At 37.7% G+C, this 18,193-nt stretch overlaps 1 protein-coding gene across 3 annotated transcripts in view; it reads left to right on the top strand.

Moving 5' to 3' along the window:
• MEI4 (meiotic double-stranded break formation protein 4) overlaps positions 1-18,193 on the top strand; it is a 251,855-nt gene that overhangs the window by 33,260 nt on the left and 200,402 nt on the right. The gene's annotated exons all lie outside the window — the stretch shown is intronic.

The raw sequence follows: 18,193 nt of genomic DNA on the forward strand, positions 1-18,193 counted from the left end.
GGGAACACGGGCAAACCTGGGTTTACTTGAGCAAACTAGAACATGTGGTCACCCTATTAATCGGGAGCCACTGGGCTTTTTTGAAGCAGAATATTGACACTCATGATTGGGAAACATAATTCTGGCAAGTTAAAAAAAAAAAAAAACATAAATCAGGCAGTGTTATTTCTTTGCATAAAACTCTTCCCTGGCTTCTAATTAGGCTTCGCATTAGATTCAGGCTTCTGATAGTGGCCCAAAAGGCTGTGGGTGATTTCACCTCTACTCACCTCTCCCACCTCATCTCATACACTCTCCCCATTATCAGCTAGGCCCTAGTCAACATGGCCTTCGTTCCAGCCCTTGAAATCTCTTTATTGCCATGGACCTGTCCTAGGTTCTTCTTCTCTTTGACTCTTTGAGGCTGGTTTCTTCTCTTCCTTAGGTCTTATTTTAAGTGACACCTCCTCAGTGAGGTATTCCCTGACCCCTCTAGTGGACCCCCACTAGTTATTCCCTACACAAGCACCTCCTGTGTAGTATTTACTTATTTGTTTATTTACTTGGTTGCAGGTTTATCTCCTGAACTTGAGCTTATGTTCACTGAGGAGAGACCTTTGATTTTCTCAGGTCTCTTTACTTGTTGCCCAGCTCAAAGCCTGACACATAGAAGGTGATCAGCAAATATCTGTCCAATGAAAGAGGAACATAGCGGATGTTTTGGCTATAGAGGTGATTCGAGGCAGAGATACCAATTTTTAAAGCTTTGACTAAAGCCTACATAAGGAATAGTGAGTTGAATTAGATCTGTGATAGTGAGAAATACAAGGATAGACATGTAGGAATAAATTCAGAGTAGACACTTTAGACATTTATGAATGGTTTCAGAGAGTGGTTAAGGGACATAGCAGTATTTAGGGTAACACCTAAATACCTAAATAAGGTTTCTCTCCTAGCCTACTAAATGGATTGTGATAGTTTCAATTCAGATGGTGAGCATAGAAATAAGCTAATAGGACAAAAGATTGAGCCCAAGTTTCTCTGAGTGTAGGCTAATCCCTGGAATATGGATTACCTAGAAGGAAGGTGGAAGTATGGTCAGAGAGGATGAGCAGGCTAGAACTACAGACACAGACTTAGGATCTGTTGGATTTAAGGAATAGTGAAGTTATAGCTGTAGATGAGACTCAAAGAGAATAGAACCGTGAGTGTAGGTGGGAAGCCTGCAGATTCCAATATTCCAGGGATGTCAGAGGAAGATGAGGCATGATCACATTAAGAGCGTGCAGCAGGTATAAGGCGCACATATATGCTGTGGGTAATAGGAGACTTTAGTTTTGGGAATTATCATGAAAACCCAGTAACTTAATACCCAGATGTTACTAAAATCTTACTATTGCATGAGCAAAAATAGCGTTACACAATTTATAGCCACATTTTAGTTTCTCTAGAGTCCTTTTTGATAATAGGCTCTTTGAGTATACCCAGTGAATGAATGGCAAACACAGTCAATTTTTCTTTATTTTTTCCTGTGTAGTTATACAATTAATATAATGTCTCAAATGTTAAAATTTCCAGGACTCTTAAACTATGGCTGTCATAAGCATCCATGAAATCAAAACTCTTGTTTACTATCCAAGGGTCTATTCATAATACTGATAAAATGTGCGTGTTATTTTTTTGTAACAAGAATGTGCCTAATAGGAGGAACCTAGGTGATAGCTTGTTTTTATGCTGAACACTTTCAGTTACAGTGCCTTTGAGAAAAATTTTCAAAAAATCATATAATTAAAGTCAGTTTTACTCACAGCAGGAGTTGCAGATACAATGTTTCTGCACAGATGTTTGGAAGTAATCTGGTTCTCTACCTGTTACCTTAAACTTCAAAAATGAGGAATAAATGAATAGATTTAGATAAATGGAGCAACTGTTAAAGGGGAGAGAAAAAATATACAAAAGGGGAGCATACACTGACAGGAAAATAAAGGAAGAACATGGCAGTTATGTAAGGATGACATGAAATAGCAATATGCCTTGCTCTAAGAAAACTCCATACCTGAAAATCAAAACTATATTACAAGTGTATTTATATTATTAAATATTTTTTCTAGAATTTTCAGTGTTGTTTTATATGTGCAACTGTTGTTGAGTGTTTAGAGACAGAAAGTACTCAATAAATGTTGAATTGAATGATTCTTGACAGATTGAGAGGCTGGGGAATTCAGTTTACAGCATCAACTATTCATTGAAGCAACTGAGCAACCCAAAATTAAATAAAGCAAAGCCAAAATGGCAAAATAAACAAGTAAGAAAGTATGATATGCTTTTTCTGCAGCATTTCAGGAACTCTGCTATTTCTTTATTCTTGTTTTTCTACAGCTTCTTAATGAATATACCTCTATTATATTTAGTAGGGGACTAGACTGTATAGAGGAGGGATAAATAGAACTTGATTATAGAATTATAGAATTATGTTCTATAATTAGTAAAATGCTCTTTACTAATTTATGGAATGAAAGAATGAAAAACAAAAGGAAGGAAGAAAGGAAGGAAGGAAGAAAAAGAAGTCTACATACCCAGTGACACATTTCTCAAAACCTTTTTTGTGATGTGTGGCAGGTACGGTTAATCATCTTCCTGATCTATGGGAGAGAAAATATGAGTGAAAAGCTATGCTCTTTTTCTTTATAAAAGATTACTTACATTTTATTTTATAGAATCTCTTTTTAAATTTATTTTTATTAATTTCTTTTAAATTTCATGGACACTGCAACAGCCTCCTGTTAAAGAGGGACTCTTAATGTTGGCAAGGATTTAGTCTAGGTCTGAGAAGGTGGATGAGAAAGACTGACATCACAGAGACTAGCCAGGAAGATGTTAGTGGCTGTTTCTAAACTGGACTAAGGATTGAAGGGTTTATGGTGACAAGAGCAGGGCTTTGTTAATGGGAAAAATGGCATAGAACTTCCATAGGCAGATTTAGGATTAAAATTTGAGTGTGTGTGCGGGTGGGGCAGGGGGAATCTGGACAGTTGCTATTATGTTAGACAGTCATTTGATATTCACAGGAGGGAAGTGGATGGATGAAGTGCCAGTTATTTTCGCCTACGACTTTAAGTAGTGAATATATTCATAAATCATAGATAGTATTACACATCTATGTGTAATATAATATACATAGATATATTATATATAACTGTAACATAATATATTTGTGAATATATTATAAATACATTCATAAATCATAGGCTACAGGATGAGCAACTGGCTATAGTAAAAAGGATGAGCAATTGGCCAGAGTGAAAAGAAAGTAAGAAAAAATCAAACTAAATTAATTCATTGATGTATATGTTTATTTAGTAAATGTTTATTAATTACAGGGCACTTGTATAGAGTGCTTAGGGTAGTGGAGGTAGAGGGCAGTATGCAGAGCAGTATAAGTAGTTATGGTTGAACTGAGTTTTAACTTTTGGGTCCCGAGAAACAACCAACCCAGCCAGATGGCTTTGGGAGCTTCCTGATCCTCTAGCTCACGTTGCTCAGGTTGGTCCCCTCACCCTTCTTTTCTGCCTGATAGCCTGAGGACTGAATTCTCACTGTTCCATTGCCTCCCCAGTTCTTGCTTTCTCATCTTGTATAAGCATGGATTCAGGAAACAGTTTTTAGCTAGACTAGTGGTGACAAGAGAACAGAACAGGGGCCTGACAGATCCAGGGTGGAGCTTGCCTTAGTCTTCTAATGACTGTTTTCCTGGTCCCAGCCCACTCAGCCTCTGTTTCACCTCTTCGTTCTTCTCACCCTGTTCCAGACGACATACTGAGGAAACATTGCAAATAACTGACTTACCGACAAAACTGTGGAGCTCAGCATTTATAAGTTGGGGCATTCACTGTTTTACAGATGCTGAAAGAGTGTGAAAATTCAATGCGTAAGCATTTCTCTCTCAGTTTCCATATAAGCTTTCATAATATAAATTGTCTAATACAATAATGATGGAAGTTTGTTTAAAATTGTAATTGATTTAAAACATACTTTAATAATACACATAAACATAAAAAGATGTATCCTTAATTTGACAGAGATTCTGAGAGGCTCTATAATAATTTCTTTCTGCATATCTCTGGAATCTCTGCATTTCTCTCCATTCCTGATGTCATTTCCTTGGTCATACTTAATTTATCCCAATGAGACTGGTATGTCTTTAACTGTAGCCTTTGCCCCTTTCTAGTCTAAATTGCAGCCCAGTCTCAAGTCATCTTATTTAATTTCAGATATAACCCAAAGGCCTTAAACTGGACTACAGACTTTTCTAGAATTTGGTGCTTAGTTACTTCTCCAGCCCAACCTGTCACCACCATGTCCTTCACATTCTGCACTGAGACATACCAAATTTCTTTCACTTATTTGAATGGACCTTCTTGCTCAGCTCCAGTTTTTAATACATATTCTCTCTGTAGGGTATGTTCTCCCCCTCCTTTTGGTCTGGCTGTATACTATTCTTTCTTTTGTCATGCAGTTTCAATACCACTTTTGTCTTCACTAACTACCTCCCTAGACTAGATTAGGTTCTCCTGATGTGGATCCCCATTATATTCTGTACTTTATTATATGTGAGCTAAATTATAATTGTTTAAGCAGTCTGTCTTCCCTGTGAGACCCAAACTCTATGCTTTCAGAGACTATTTTCATCCCACTGTATTTCTATAGCTAGCACAGTTCCTGTCATGGAGGGACATGCTCGGTGGTTATTTGGTGAATAAATAAGTTTAGAAATGGTCTATGTGAGGGTTCATACTTGGAACAAAACGGCCTTGCTAATCTGTAGTTTCTAGATATCTGCCAAGCCCCTGTAACAGTGGAAGTAGAATACAGAGAGCAAGATCCTGAATCCAGGAACGAGACCCAGTAAAGTAGGGTGAGTATTAGAGCTCCTGACTTTAAGAGAGCCACACATGTTTATAAGTAATTGAATCAGAATGGGACAAATGAAGAATGACAAAGTTAGCTTCTTATCAGTGCAACAAAAGGCTAAAACCATTCATAGTACTTTTGCATTCCTAGGTCTTTGCTTAGTGTGATTTTTTTGGAATAGCTTAATGCTATAACAAATTGCAATCATCTTTATGTTTAGGATTACATTTATTTTTTGACAGGTTTTATTTGTCTTTTAAATGTCCTATTTATCTGTTTTTGAATGTCAAGTTTCTACTAGAAATCCAAACGTACCATGAGGATTCTGGATTTAGTATGGATCCTAGAAATCCTGAAATTTATTTTTTAGGATAACTTTCATATGCAGTGAATAAATCCAGGTAGATAGTTCTAGACTTTAGGCTGGAAAAATGTATAGTATAATATCAATCCCATTATCAAATTGAAAAGGAAATTAGATAAACGGGGTAAATGGGATGAGCCTGAGATTCTGCATTTCTGATACGCTTCCAGGTCATATTGATGCTGCTGGTCTGAGAACCACTATTTGACTAGCAAGGGACTGTGTGTGTGTGAGGGCAGGGGTTGGTAGTTGAAGAGAGTGCAAATGGAAGGACAGCATGCTGGTACTTTGGGAAGGAACCAGCAGAGAGAGAAAAGTAGAAGATACAGAAGGAAGAGGATAACAAAAGAATCATTACTGGCTCAGGTTCTTTAATGTAGAAGAAATACAGAGTGCAAGTGGAAAGACTTGTCCTAGATCTCAAGAATATGTCAGCGTCTCTTTTTCTGAGACTCTTTTGAAGGTAGGAGAAGGTGCCCCTTTGTCTTTGTTTTTGCTGAGTTCATTTCTGACAGTTTTTCTACAAGCTATTCTTTAAAGTTTATTTTCTTCTCCCACTGCTCCCCCAGTGCCCTTTATTCAGAAATCTGTCTCCTGGCCCCATTGTTTCTTTTTTCAACTGCCTTTGGGTTTTCATTCTTGAATTTCTTTCCTTGCTGCTTCAACTCTTGTCTAAGAAGTCGTCCTCACCTCTTGCCTTGATTATAGATAAGGAAATGAGGAAAATAAGTTATCTAAAAGGTTAAATATATAGTAAATGGAATGGGGTTCCTATAGAATTCTAGAACAATGACTTTTAGTACTTTAAGGTGGTTCCTTAGATCAGTGAGTTCCCCACAAGCTGCATGAGCATCAGGTGGGAAGTTGTTAGAAATGCAGATTCTCAGATCCCACCATTCCTGATTCTGTTAAGAATCAGAAATTCTAAGTGGGGCTCAGCAGTTTGTGGCTTAACAGGCCCCCCAAGTGATTCTGATGAATACTGGAGTTTGAGAATCACTGGTTTAAACAAAAGTGAAACATATGTTCAGGGAGCATAATAAAAAATTTTTACCAGAAAAGAGTCAAAGGAAACGTAATCGTTCAAAACACCTGAGTGTTTTGAATGATTCAAACACCCAAATATAGTAAATTCAAAACACCCAAGTGCTGTAAATTAAGAGGGATTTGTAGACCAGCTTCTGAAAGATTTCTCAGTACCAAGTGACATTTGGCACCTGGTCACCAAAGAATAAGTGTTTATTAGGAGCCTGATTGAGCTGAGTGGCAGAAATGAGAGAAAATGAACCAACAACAGCAACAAAATAGTAGTGCTACAGTGACCCTAACAACAACAACAACAACAAAAATAATAGTGCTACAATGACCCTAACAACTATGTTTGATACTGTTTCATACTGTTTAGTGCAATATGTAGATAAACATAATAGGGATCTAACAATTGGGTGTTGTTGATTCTTGTTCTAGGGGAACTCTCTCCCTTTTCCCCTCCATCTTACTGCCTTCCTTTGTTCCTAATAAGTACCCATATGTGAGGAAACATTTTGGGTAGGAAATTCAGTGTATTGTACACTGGAAACCAGTAGGAAACCTTAAATTCTAATTAAACTATACTATTATATCAATCCATAGAAAAGTACATAAAGTGACATAGCTAAAAAGAAATGTATTGCATAAATGAATGCTAACATGTTGTAGGCAATAAGACAAAACAAATTTACTTGTAAATAAAGTTTACAAGTAATATCACACATGTGGAACTATAAACACACATACTTGCATTATATTCTGAGTCACACTGAAAGCTAAAATAGTAATCTTGATATAACGTGAATTTGAGTGAATTCCTAAATAGAATATGCAGACAAAGCACATGTATCAATAAAAGTGGTACAAAACCAGCAGAGAAGTATAATGATTGGAAATGAGTATCTGTAGAGGGAGGTCTGATGTGTATGTGGGATCCACATTGGCTTTACGGTGATTTGGGTGGTGGCGCCCACCCATCACAGGAAGGGGAATTATTACATTTTTCTTATATTACAAGTCAATGGTGGTTTTTTCACATGAATTTCCTGTTACAAAAACACTGTTTACATGAATTTTAAATTTAAGTGTGTGTGGGCATTTGTTAGCACTGGTGTAGTAATTAAATACATGAGAGAATACCACTGTTGAGAGATGTGTGTACTGTGAAGGAGACATTGAGGTGTTGTGAGCTGCTTTCAGTCATTGAGCAGATCCATTGTTTCACACTTTTGTGGACTCAGAAAATGACACCCTAAAGTGTGGTGCTTTGGCATGCTGAGTACTTCGAACTGAGGAACATGAAGGGTCTCAGAAGCAAAGTCTCTTTCTGACCTTCTCCCCTTCATTCTCCCACTCCTCTTTCTCCCCAAGGCAGGCCATAGAAACTAGAGTTATTTTTCTCCAAGGCAAGTCATTGAAACTAGAACGAACCCCTTTATGAAAAAAGCTAGACATAAAACCTAGAAACATTACTCTAACCTTCTTCTGCCTTTCTGTGTAAGAGCTGACCATAGGGAAATTCTCTGACCTACCTTATCTGAAAGTAGATCATAAGACACTCATTTCAGAAGGGGTCCTTCCCTGTGCCCACAAGGAATGAATGCCACACAGAGAGGCCAGGAAGAATCCAAACAGACAGGCCTTGCTGGGTTTCCCCTTTGACTATTACCATTAGGTCATATCATTTTTGTTCAATTACATTTCTATATGACTGTCCATTCTGCATCAAACCTAAGCATAAAACAGACAATTTTCTATGAATCTTTGGGTTGTCAATTCCAAAGGCTCTCGTATCAAGTAAAATTTTGATTAAATACATCTGTTATCTTTTTCTCCTGTTAACCTGTTGATATGGTTTAGATGTTTTGTCACCTTCAAATCTCATTGTAAAATGTGACGTTCAGTGTTGGAGGTGGGCCTAGTGGTAGATATTTGGGTCATGAGGATGGATCCCTCAAGAATAATTTGGTGCTGTCCTCACAGTAATGAGTGAGTTCCCTATGAGTTCATGTGAGCTCTGGTTGTGTAAAAGAGCCTGGCACTTCTCTCCCTCTCTCTTGCTTCCTGACTCACCATGTGATACACCAGCTCCCTGCTTTCTGCCATGATTATAAGCTTCCTGAGGCCTCACCAGGAGCCAAGCGGATGCTGGCACCTTGCTTATACAGCCTATGGAACCACGAACCAAATAAACCACTTTATAAAGTTCACAGTGTCAGATATTCCTTTATAGCGATACAAAACAGACTAACACAGAAAATTGGTACTAAACAATGTGACGTTGCTATAAAGATACCTGAAAATGTGGGTGTGATTTTGAAAGTGGGCAATGGGCAGAGTTTGGGAGAGTTTGGAGAGCTAAGAAGAAGACAGGAAGCTGAGGGAAAGTTTGGAACTTCTTAAGACTAAATGGTTCTGACCAAAATGGTGATAGAAATATGGACAGTGAAAGCCAGACTGATGCCTCAGATGGAAATGAGGAATTTATTGAGAATTGGATAAAGGTCACCCACTTTATACCCTAGCAAAGAACTTGACGGCATTGTGTTCATGCCCTACGGATCTGTGGAAGTTTGAGCTTAAGAGTCATAATGTACAGCATCTGGTAGAAGAAATCCTAAGCAGTAATGCTTAGCATTCAAGATGTGCTATGGCTGCTTCTAACGGCCTATTATCAGATGTCAGAGCAAAGTAATAACGTAAAGTTGGAAGTTACATTTAAAGGGGAAGCAGAGCATACAAATTTGGAAAATTCTCATCCTGACCATGAGTTAGACAAGGAAAGAGCGTTTTCATGGGAGGAATTCAAGTGGAGCAATCACTTTCTAGAGAGATTTGCTTGACTAAAAGGGAGTCAAGTGCTACTATCCAAGACAATGGGAAAAAGGGCCTCAAAAGCATTTTGGAAGTCTCTGAGGAGACAGCCCCTTCCATCACAGGCCCGGAGTCCTAGAAGGAAGGAGTGGTTTTCAGAGTCAGACCCAGGGCTCTGCTGCTGTGCATCACCTTGGGAAGCTACTCACTGCATGCCTGCTACTACAGCTCCAGCTGTGGCTCAAAGGGCCCCAGATACAGCTCAGGCTGCTGCTCTAGAGGGTGCAAGCCATAAGCCTTGGCAGCTTCCACTTGGTGTTAAGGCTGCAGTTGCACACAATGGAAGAGTGAAGGAGGCTTGGCAGCCTTCACCTAGATTTCAAAGGATGTGTGGGAAAGCTTGGGTACCCAGCCAAAAGCCTGCTACAGGGGTGGAACCCTTGTAGAGAGCTTCTACTAGGGCAGCATTGAAGGGACATTTGGGATTGGAGCTCCCACACAAGAGTTCCCACTGGGGCAATGTCTAGTGGAGCTGTGAGAATGGGACTGCCATCCTCCAGATTTGAGAATGTTAGAGCCATTGGCAACGTGCACCCTGAGCCTGGAAAAGCTTCAGGCACTCACCTCTAACCAGTGAGAGCAGTCACAGGGGTGGAGCTGCCCAAGGCTTTGGGAGCCCACCTCTTACACCAGTATGCCATGGATGTGGGACACTGAATCAAGGATTATTTTGAAACTTTAAGATTTAATATCTGCCTGCAGGGTTTTAGATTTGCATGGGATCTGTTGCCCCGTTATTTGGGCTGATTTCTCTGAAATGGGAACCTGTACCAACATTGTATCTTGGAAGTAAATAACTTACTTTTGATTTTACAGGCTCATAGGTAGAAGGAACTTGTCTTGAGTCTCAGATGAGACTTTGGACTTTAAGTTGATGCTGAAACAAGTTGGGACTTTTGGAGACTATTGGGAAGAGATGATTGTATTATGGAATGAAAGGACATGAAATTTGGGGTGCCAGAGACAGAATTATATGGTTTGGATATTTGTTCCCTTCAAATCTCATGTTGAAATGTGATCCCCAGTGTTGAAGGTGGGGTCTAGTGGGAGGTGTTTGGGTCATGGTAGCAGATCCCTCATGAATTACATCATGTCCTTCTCTCAGTAAAGAATGAGTGGTTGCTCTGAGTTCATGTGAGATTTGGTTGTTTAAAAGAGTGTGACATCTCCCCTCTCTCTTGCCACTGTTCTTGGCACATGACACTCTGACTCTCCTTCACCTGTTATCATGATTATAAAGTTCCTGAGGCCCTCAACAGAAGCAGATGCCAGCACTTGTTTCTTGTGTAACCTGCAGAAACATGAGCCAAATAAACTTATTTTCTTTATAAATTATCCTGTTTCAGGAATTTCTTTATAGCAACGTAAACAGACTAACACATCTGTCTTTTGTTACAGTAATATTGACCGTGACCCCTATAAAGGGTGAGGAAAGATATCATACCTTTTCTGCCTCTATGGCATTATTAATTATTTTGTAATAAATGTGGGATAATATTTCTTGTTTTTGGTTTTTCTCAATTTTCTTATATTAGGAGAGAAATATTGCTTATATATCTTTAATACATTCAGACTATGTCAGCTATTTTTTGTGCTTCAAAGTACACAAGAAAAAGATTGCATCCAGAGGAAGCTATTTCTTACGTTTCAAAAAGCTGAGCTCTAAAAATTCCTCATTACTTTTAAAAATTAATACATCACATGAAGAACAAAGATCAGGTCGCCTTTGTGTCCTCTTGTGGTGCTGGATTCCATGAGATCTTGAACCCAGTGGTTTCTCAAATATGTTTCTGGGCTTGGTATTTAAAATGATCATCTCTGACTAGGCTTGTAAATATAAAGCAGCAGAAATTATTTTCATGGAGTAAGGTAAGTTTTTCTATGTAAATTATAATACATGTAAAATGTTAACATTTTACATCAATTTCACAAATACTAGTTGGTGAAAAGGTAACTGGTAAAAATAATGCTTCTGATCCTTATACATACTTTATATAGTACTTGAAATTATCTAACTTATTAATAAAACAGGATATGCAGAATTTAGGCACCTTTCTCTCATCCTTTGATATTCTAATAAAAAATACCTTCTTTCCTGGAATTAGTATAATTCATTTCTTTCTGTAAAACAGTATTTTTGACAGAATGACATTGACACCCAGTTCATACAAATTATATGGCATTTTGCAAATTTAAAACCTAAATGTGTTAATAACTGTGTTTTTAATAACTCCAAAGTTACTTCTACCTGTGTATTTTTAGGGAGTGTTTATTCTCATGTGTTTATTTTTTATTCTGTGAACCACAACGCGTCTTCTCCTATTTGTCTTCCGAGCAGAAATCAGTCCAAAGTAGGCCAAGGCCATGCCTGTGGGCTGCTTTATGTGGCTGTGCAGCTCTCTGTTGTCTGCTAGGGTGAGAGATACAGTGGGGGCTGGACCTGGAGGCATGTGTGCCTCAGTGATTTATACTTTTCTAGTCCCACTTTAAAGAAGTGCCTTGCCCATGCACAGTTGTCTGTGATGGTGAACACAGTGACAGCAAACTTAGTTGTTCATTTAACCTTTTTAACAGTAAATACCATATGAATCCAGGCCTTTTGTACCTGGATTCCTGCAGGCCTGTAGTAGTGCTGAGGAGCTTCCATAGGTATGAAAAATAAAGTATTGCCTGTAATCCCAGCACTTTGGGAGGCCGAGGCAGGCAGATCACGAGGTCAAGACCATCCTGGCCAACATGGTGAAACCCCGTCTCTACTAAGAATACAAAAATTAGCTGGGTGTGGTGGTGCGCACCTGTAGTCCCAGCTACTTGGGAGGCTGAGGCAGGAGAATTGCTTGAACCTGGGAGGCGGAGGTTGCAGTGAGCCGAGATTGTGCCACTGCACTCTAGCCTGGTGACAGAGCAAGACTCCGTCTCAAAAAAAAAAAAAAAGAAAGAAAGAAAGAAAAGGTAAAATAAAGTGTCATTAATTAGATTTACAACATTAGTTTTATTAGTTTTAAAAATTTATTTTTCTTTTTTAAAAGACTTTCTGAAAGTCTTTGCCTCTTTTGTATTGGTAGACTTAAGTCTAGAGTTCTAGGCAGTGACTCTCAACCCTAGCTCTGCATTACAGTCATCTGGGGAGCTGTTAAGAGTCTTGATGCCTGGGTTGTACCCCAGACCAATTACATCAGAATATCTAGGGTCTGGACTGAGACATGATTCTTTCATAGTCCTTAGGTTATTCCAACATACAACTGAGATTGAGAACCACTGGTTTAGGGTGAACTATTATTTTTTCTATAGTCAACCCAAATGCCCTCATTGGCAGTTTTCATTATTCATCTCACTTAATTTTAATCTTTTTATTTTACTGGGATATTCTCTGAAGTACACGACAGTTATCTATTAGAAAGAATGGAACCATAATTCTATTTTCCACTTCTATGAGATCAGCTTTTTTAGATTCCACATATAAGTGAGATGATGCCATATTTTCTTTCAGGAGCTGACAGTTGGGGGAGAATAGAGAGATGTTGTTCAAAGGGTCAAAGGGTTTCAGTTAGGATGAATAAATTCTGGTGATCTGTTGTACAGTATAGTGACTGTAGTTAGTAATAATGTTCCATATCCACGAAAATTGCCAAGAGTAGATACTGAATGGTCTTACCACAGAAAATGCTAAGTATGTGAGGTGATATATATGTTAATTAGCTTGATTTAATTATTTCACAAGATATATATGTGTATATATGTATATATACGTATATATGTGTATATATGTGCATGTATATATATGTATATATAACACAACATTACCTTGTACACTGAAAATATATAATTTTTATTTGTCACTTGTACTTTATAAAGCAGAAAAGAGAAAGAAAGAATGGAAGGAACTGATGTGGGCCTTTCTGACATGGACCTTTTTGGGGATGCATTTGACTATATTTTCCTACATGAATCTCAGAGATTTGAGAGCATGAATGATAATGGTGAGGGGGTAGTGGTTCTGTGGGCAGCTGGAGGTGTGTCTGTGCATATTGGGAAGTGCTGCTGGCACGGCTGGGTTTGGACTTGGGCTCTTTGAGGTAATCTCAAACTCCCTTGAGTGAATACTGAGCAACTGTAAAATGAGAGCTACCATTGATTCCAACCCCCTTTTTTTCTCTTGTAAAGGTAACTAGTAGAAGTAGACCGTTTCTTCTACTCTCAAAAGTAGTATTATAAGGTACATCTTTAAAAAATTAGAAATAGTTGTATTTCTGCTCTTCTTCAGTATTACCTTTTGTTATCATATGTAGCTTACTGAACATTTGGGGTATACTTTTGAAACAGAACTCCTTATGATAGTACCATGATTTCTATGGTGTTAAGAGTCCTTAAATTAGTAGTAATACTCAGAAGCCCATGATTAGTTAAAATGCCTTTTCAGAAAGGGGTAAATATCTTTCCTTCCGTTGATTCACCTTGTAGATGACTTCTTATATAAGTTGGCTATGAAATATTATTGGCAGTACGCTGAACATTTGCAAGAAACCCTGTATCAGTTGATGCAGAGGTGCTTTTTATTGCATGATTTACAAGTAAATGTTTAAGAGGGTACTTTGTTTGTTTGTATATACACACACATACACATAGCTACATGGTTTTTAGTTAAAATTACACTAAAATCTTGTGGCATCATTTGTCTTAATTCACACATTTTAATATTAATACTGTTAATAAACAACTTTTTGAACAGTTCCAAGTTGTTAAATTTACTTAAATAATTGGGATATTATATTTTAGGTAGTTCTGTGGTACATGCTTTTTTCCCCCAACTAATGAGGATTTTTATATTTAAAGAAAGTAGTAGACACATAACTTTATGGCATGAATATCATGAATTTATATGTTTACTAGAACACATCTTGGAAATAAATAGAAGTGGTGTGATGTTAACAACCATTCTGACAATAGATTTGAATAAGGAAAAGGGCAAGGCTTAGAATGCCATGCTTAATATAAAAGACTTATAGATACTAATGAATGATCATAATCAACATTTAGCATCCAGTAGGTGCTCCGTGATTAATTTAGGAATGAGCATGTATAAATTAATGAAGAAAGAAATAACAAAAGGAGTCTGGGCGCGGTGGCTCACGCCTGTAATCCCAGCACTTTGGGAGGCCGAGGCAGGTGGATCACGAGGTCAGGAGATCGAGACCATCCTAGCTAACACGGTGAAACCCCGTCTCTACTAAAAATACAAAAAACTAGCCGGGTGTGGTGGTGGGCGCCTGTAGTCCCAGCTACTCGGGAGGCTGAGGCAGGAGAATGGCGTAAACCCGGGAGGCAGAGCTTGCAGTGAGCCGAGATAACGCCACTGCACTCCAGCCTGGGCAAAAGAGCGAGACTCCATCTCAAAAAAAAAAAAAAAAGAAAAAGAAAAAGAAGAAGCATTATTGATGGAGCATTAGGGTTGCCAAAGATAAATTCTTGGAGACACAGTGCTTATTGGACAGAGCACTCTTTCCAATAAGAAAAAGTGGCTTTTAGAGTCAGAAGAATCTGAATTTGAATATTAGCTCTGTCAACATTAGCTAACTTCTTTTGAGCAAGTTGCTTACCTCCATGATACACACTCTCCTATTCTGAAAAATGAGGATGACAATGGTTTGGATATTGAGGAACTTATGGTTAAGGATTAATGAGGAATGCTTCACTCACTGCTTCCTGTCACATAGGCAACAAATAAATACTAGTTCTCCCTTGGCCTTGATAATCTGTAAGTTCATTAATTCCTTAGCAGCAGAAGAACCTAAGAATGTTTTTTTTTTTTTTTTTTTTTTTTTTTTTTAGGAATTGAGAATTTTATTGTTTAATTCTGTCTTACAAACAACTGAATCTAGCTGTTAAGTAGATTATGTTGTGGAAAAGGGTAGGGCAAATATTTAAGAGTGTTGTGTGAGTTTTTTTCTTCCAGTAAAGTTGAATGATGGGCATCATGGCCGCATTCTCCAGTTTCAGTCCAGAATCAAAAGTGAAAGATCCTCAGTGTGTTACAGGTCTGCTTCTCTTAGGAATAAATTGTTCAGAAAATGTAAGAATTCAGGTGTTACTGTGTTCAGTGATTTTGTGAGTTACATTAATGGAACTTGATTTTCATTCTGGATTCCATTTCTGTATTGTTATAAAATGGTCTAATCTGATTGCTATTCTTTTGTTCTGATTTCTCAGTTATATAATTTTCAGTGTTCTTCCCCTTTCACAATGAGCTTTGTGATTTCTGTCATCTGTTAAACATCATCTCTACTTGCCTATTTCAGGAGCCCCCGTAATAGGTTGTCTGCCACGCTTCTTGCCTCTACAGTTTTTTTTTCTGTCACAGTTAAGATCATGTCTTATGTGTTCGCATCATTTAGCTCCTACTTATAGGTAAGAATATGTGGTATTTGGTTTTCTGTTTCTGTGTTAGTTTGCTAAGGATAATGGCCTCCAGCTCTATCTATGTCCCTACAAAAGACATGATCTCATTCTTTTGTATGGCTACATAGTAGTCCATGTTGTATATGTACCACATTTTCTTTATCTAGTTTATAATTGAGGGGCATTTAGATTGATTCCATGTCTTTGCTATTGTGATGAAATTGTCTGTACAACACACTCCATGACACAAGTTTACCTATGTAACACTTGAACTTTTTATTATACTTTGAGAATTGACTCTGAACTGTTTTTATTATTTCTTTATAACATGAATGTCTGAAACAATACTATCTCATTTGGGAGGTTTTCCATAAATTTCACACATTGTAATATCATTTACTTCTTTCTTTAACAATTTATGATTGTCACTGTGAAAAACAACATTTCCACAAATTTAGTTTCAAAGATCTAATTGGCTTTTTATTTGCAGTTCATAAACTAGGTAGCATCTAGTCTATAAAATAAAAAGGAGCTTCAATGAATTAAAATCATATCTTAAACAGTGAAGACCACATTTTAAACAGTGAATGGATTTACGTGATTTAGGAGCTGATTCCATTCAAGGCCTTCTCTATTGTGCACCCAGAATCTCTTTTCAGCCCCATATCCCTATCTGTGCATTACCTCTGCTCCAGCTCTACTTTCTCTGCACCATTGCTTGTGCCCCTGCCTCTGTGCCCTCATCTGTGCTTCTTCCTGGTGTGAAAGACTGCCCCCCATCCCAATAAATGCTCCATGATCTCTCAGCACTCATACAATATCACGTATTTTTGGTCCTTCCCTAGTTTGAATTAATTTGTCTGTGACCCTCTAGCATATCACCTGGACCTGTGTTTGACAGAAATGCCTTTTTGCCTTGAAGTAGAGTCAGTTGTTGCCCTGCGTTTTCTGAGTTCTCTGATGGGAGGAAGCCATGCCTTATTTATCACTTGAGTCCTTTTAGTCTTATTTCAGTGCCCTTCCATTGTAACACCTAACATGGATTTGATGAATTAAACAGAATACGGTATGAGTTGTGTGAAATCATTTATTCTGGTGAGGCGAATCTATTTAGTTTGGTTTATTCTCTTCTGGAAAAAAAAGTGTGTTAATTTTATGTTTTAATGGTAAGAGATTATTCTGCTCTCTTGGTCAAGTGTATTTAATTTCCTAGACCACTGATTTTGTAGTGAGTGATGGATGGATGAACCATAATACTAAAGCTATGATGTTTTACTAGTTTTTAACTACTTATAAAAACCAGAAAACCCCTGAGACTGGACTTTATTTTCAGGACCAACACAATAGTAAAAATCAGTGGAAATGAGTTCTGCTTGATTAAGGTATCTACAGAAAATTGGCTTTGAGCTCTCCTTTTTACTAATCATAAGAATATATTAGGTTGGTGCCAAAGTAATTATAGTTTTACCCTTTTAATCATATTTGACAGGGTAATGATTGACCAGTGAGCTTTTTTTGGCTGTGCTTCTTTTTCAGAATTAGGCATATTTTTGTTTTGTTTTCCTATGCTAGAGAATTGACTCTGCAGAATCAAGCATATGGCTTTTGGCGATATCCCTAATGTACTTACAGAGTTCTCAGTTGGGCTTTACTGGCAGATAGACTATACTTAAAAAGAGTGTTAGCTATGGAATCACGTATGTCTCCAAACTTCAGTGTGTGAATAATTGTTGTCTTCATAACAAGCCTATAGTTAGTTCATATACTTAACGTCATGTGATGAGTTATTATGTCATGCTTCAAATATTTCATTCAATGGTGAAATGAAAGGCATTTAATTTCTTGGTTGAAAATTGGCCTGTTACAGTTTTTTTTTCTATTTCTTGGCTGTCTGGTGTGATATATTTTCACACAGTTTTGTGAGCTTTTAAGAAAAGAGTAATTTATGTGATTCCACAGTGACATAATCTTTTCACCTCTGAACTTTTGTAATACGTTTTTAAAGAATATTGTTAAAAGATTCGTTTAGCAGAAATTTCTGAGCACTCACCTTGTGCTTGGCACCATGCTAAGTGCTTGCAATACACTGGTAAAACATATATGGCACTTTCTCTTTGGAGTTTACAGTCAAAGGCAGAAGACAGATGGTTAACATATATTAACAGGTTCCATGGGAGCCAATTACAGGGGAATCAGATCAGATATAGAATATCAGAGATGGCCTTCTTGAAGAGAAGCATTTAAATTAAAATCTGAAGATTGAACATTAGTCAATCAGGATAGCTGAGTTTTGAGAGGTAAGAGAATATTCTGGATAAAAGAAATACCACAAGGTGTGGAAGTGAATATGGTTAGAGGAGTTATTCTCAAACTTGGCTGCACGTTAGAATTACCTGTGTGCTTGAAAAAAATGCAGTTTTTATTGAGGTATTGTCAGCAGATGAGTGACAAAATAAGATTTGCAATTGAAAAGACCACCCACTGGGCTCCATCATGAGAGGCATTGGCAAGGGGTGAGGCTGAATGTGCGGAGACCAGTTAAGAATTCATTGCCCTGGGGTTGGCAAAAAAGGGGAGTAACTTGGGCAAGGGTAGTATCAGTTGGGATGGTGAACAATGGTGAGAATAAAAGTTGGCAAA

This window comes from Pongo pygmaeus, chromosome 5 (genome assembly GCF_028885625.2).
Source record: "Pongo pygmaeus isolate AG05252 chromosome 5, NHGRI_mPonPyg2-v2.0_pri, whole genome shotgun sequence".
In the NCBI taxonomy this organism is placed as follows: domain Eukaryota; kingdom Metazoa; phylum Chordata; class Mammalia; order Primates; family Hominidae; genus Pongo; species Pongo pygmaeus.